We start from the raw sequence: 4110 nt of genomic DNA on the forward strand, positions 1-4110 counted from the left end.
GGATATATAACTAGGGAGAAATTAAATGCTTGTGTTATTGTTAAATTGCTGCTTCCAACTGTCTTACATCATAAATACTGTACTAGTTTTTGCAGTCATCTGAGAACTAATAATAAAAAATGAAAATGGCAGACTTCTTACATTGTGTTATTCGAACTATGGATGTTTCCGAACTGTAGACATTCAAATTTCCATGGTTGCACTGTACTAATCTGATCCTTAAATATCCCACTGGAGAATTAAGTCATGTGCCCAATAACCTCTTCAATATACTGTAAATGGTCTATTCTCAAGCCAAATGAAACAGTACAGTGGTGCCGTGCTGTATGGAAAAATGAGGTTGGAACATCAAGTCTTAATATCAAGGATGGGTTCCTAAATATTCTTATACAATTGGCTCTAGTCCTCTAACATCATGTACATAGCTATAAACACCCTTAATATATCTAGAAATATCACAGGCATTGAGAAAATGTTGTTATACATACAGTAATAGACTCCTTCAATATGTCTGGTAAAGAAAATAACCAAGGCCACCACCCATACTGAAAGTGTTAACAGGGGTACAGAAAATTCTATCTCCTGTTAAAGTGTATCCTGGTGCTACTGTCCAGGATCCATTCAGTCATTACCAGTACTCCAGCTTCTATCAGTACATTACTACAGCATATATCCTCTAACCTGACAAAGATCCCTTAACTCCTTTCACCACAACCAAATAAACTGATGCTGGAAATCAACCAGCAACCAAGGAGTCCCATTCCTGTCTGGTCACTAAGGCTCATCAAATTTCAACAATGACTCAGTACCATACTCAAATTTGTGGCTGGTTCAGTTCTGTCAGCTTAAAACCAACCAGTTAAAGTAACCATGGTCATTCTTACCTCATGCAACCACAAGTGAGTGCCATGGAGTGACCCAGTTCCATCCTACGATAAGCAGACTGCTGGTCAAAGTATGGATCATCCACTCGCTCCATCATCATAGCGGCAACTGGAAAAAAAAATAAAAATAAAAAAAAATAATAATAATAATAATGGTAATAGAATGGCAATACTCTAATTTAAAAAACAGCCATCACACCACCAAACAGACCATTCACTAAGCAGGTGGTTGTGAGGTTATGGTCCCAAACAGTAATGCAACCTGTTTATCTGTGTCCCATCTGATTAAGGTAAAACACTCCAGCACCAGCATATTCAGACTGCTGATAAATCTCAACAGCCTATGTGGGGCTCAAATGTAAACATTCCAAGGGAAGAAATTGGGCTGTGATAAGTCTATACAGTGCAGTAAAAGAAAAATGTAATTTTATCGTTGAGTACACCGCTTCCCGTCCGATCAGCGAAGTTAAGCAACGTTGGGTCTGGTTAATACTTGGATGGGTGACCGCCTGGGAACACCAGATGCTGTTGGCATCCCTACGTGTCAAGTGGGGTTGGTGGAGGATTAGTGTCCCTCCCTGTAAAACAATTAACTCTAAGCCCTTGGCCACCCCATTTGGGATACATGGCGTCTGGCAAAATATGTATGTATGAATACATTGCACAATACTGAACTGCACATAAATGATAGGATCTGGAAATGCACTGCCATATATCAAGGAAGAGTTCTAGAAATGTCAACTTTTTATACAATTGCTTTTGCAAATTTTTGGAAACGGGCAAATCAACTTCAAAGTTAGTAACGGAGCTTATTTTTTAATCACTGAAGACTCCAGTAACTATAAAATGGGGGAGGGGGGGATAAGTGCAATTCCCCAAAGCTATATTCTTTCTGAAAATAACCATCTTCCAAAAGAACTGTTGCAGCCAAGGGGGGGGGGGGGGATCTTATGGTTTAGTTTCCAAGGTTGCTACTACACTGGCAAGGTGCTGCAGTAGACAGTCTCCCAAGTTATCTCAGGCTGGAACCATGAGGCAGATTTAATTATTTTGGGGGGCATTGTGGACTTTTTTTTTTTTTTCACACTTGTACCATAAAAAATTACAGCATAGATAATTACTGGTGAACATAAAGCATGTCAAATGATTACAATGAATTAGTTTGACAAAAAAGTAGTAATACTGTAAAGTATTTTTAAGCCTCTCCAATATGACCATTTTGGATTTGGGTAACTGAATTGCAATACAGACTTCATTTATTCCTATTGTGATTAAGAACCTCATTTCAAATGTGTGGGAGCATGTCCAGCAGCAGGCCAGTCACACCCAGGGGATTTTCACACCTAAAACCTTGTCCTTACTGGTTTAATTCCGATTCTTCTCCATTACTATATTCTTGTGAGTTATTCATGCAATCTGTACTATCAGATGTACAATAAAAAAAAAAAAGGGACATTAATGGGTAGGTTGAAAAATAAATTAAGAGGTGCTAAGGAGCCTCCCCAGCCAGTAAGAATACGAGCCTAGGTGAATCACCGGCCATGTTTATTATGGTGCTTCACTTTAACTCCCTGAAGCAACGTTGGGTCTGGTTAATACTTGGATGGGTGACTGCCTGGGAACACCAGATGCTGTTGGCATCCCTACGTGTCAAGTGGGGTTGGTGGAGGATTAGTGCCCCTCCCTGTAAAACAATTAACTCTAAGCCCTTGGCCACCCCATTTGGGATACATGGCGTCTGGCAATGAATGAATGAAAAGATTTGAACACAAAGTACTCTAGCAAAATACCACATGGGATTTTGCTGGTGAGGTACTATATGGTAAAACCTCACTATAATGGACTAATTGGGTCCCAAGCAATTCCAAAAAATGCAAAATTCCAAAATTGTTTTCACTACCATTGCAGTACTGTCCAGTATTTTAGATTCACTACAATAATCAAATGGTATAATACATATATAATAATACTGTACTGTACACTGATAAACATGTCTTATTTACCTTATTGTTGTGAACATAGCTGAAGTGGTCAGGCTGTCCGGATTGTGTCTAGCATTATCGGACATTTTCCAACACAGTATATGAGAATTTAGTCCGGAAGCTCCTACATTCCAATAAAACTGAATTCCGGTCTAATGAAGTCCTTTAGGCAAATTTTTCCAAGTGGACAATACACCCCCCAAGTAGTGCAATATATTTTTCTGGCAGTTTTTGATGCGATTCGAATGTTTCTGACCATTTTTGTCGGAAATGCCCCTCACCGAACACACTAAAACTAACCAAACCAAACCCAGCATACCTAACCTATCTTAGGGGAGTAATAATTTCTGAATGGGGTAATGGGGGTTATCTGTGATCCTTAGGGATTATACGATATGATAATGGTGCTAAAACTCCAAAACTACATATTGTCCACTTGTAAAATAATACCATCCGTTATATCAAGGTTTTACTGTATGGGAGTTTGCTGGAGTGAAATCCCATGTTGTATTTCACCAACAAAAGCCCATACAGTACTTCACTAGCATTCTCAAAATGTTCTGCATTCATCTTTTCTGTTTTTAACACAACCTAAATTACTGTACTTAACATGAAGAATGAGCAATGACAAAATCCCATCCAACTTTTCAAAAACTTAGAAACAAACAGGCAACATTCCAAAAAAATACAAAGCAGCATGAAAAAATAAATCAACAATAATCCAATAATAAAAGAGCACAACTGAAAATCTAAGAAACCATTTCAAAAACAAAGTGCCGATGTCAAAAATGAAAAAATAATGAAAACCGAGCCACCTTTCAAAACACATGGAAAAACTGAAAATGAACCAATAGTTTTTACTGGGAATGAACAGTAGTAAACATAACTTTCATCTCTAAAGCAGCCGAAGAATGCCACCACATCCCATCCAAAGCCATTCTTTACAGTGTTAAACTTCCAGGATGACTCCCACTTGGCGAGCTTTATTTCATCCATTCTCTCAAGCTTGTTTTAGTCCAATGTGAGTTAATTTAATGTCGCAAGTTGTTGGAAATTTTTTTGGTTCTATTATCGTTTCAACCCCTAACAACTACAAATTTTTTATCCATCTTTTCGGTATTTTAGATAATCTAAGACACTTTTCTTCTATGACATTTTCGTTGCAAATTATTTTTATTTTACTCCTGAAGGTTATGTTCAAGTAAAATAAAAATTTGCAACAAAAATGTCATAGAGGAATTGTC

The 4110-nt window shown here is 37.8% G+C and overlaps 1 pseudogene; it reads left to right on the forward strand.

Moving 5' to 3' along the window:
- Window positions 1-1298: 1298 nt before the first annotated feature.
- On the forward strand, window positions 1299-1418 carry LOC145407584 (5S ribosomal RNA; annotated as a pseudogene).
- Window positions 1419-4110: the final 2692 nt, after the last annotated feature.

This window comes from Coenobita brevimanus, chromosome 73, assembly GCF_032717465.1.
Source record: "Coenobita brevimanus isolate Jiangsu-jjx chromosome 73, ASM3271746v2, whole genome shotgun sequence".
NCBI classification, from domain to species: Eukaryota; Metazoa; Arthropoda; class Malacostraca; order Decapoda; family Coenobitidae; genus Coenobita; species Coenobita brevimanus.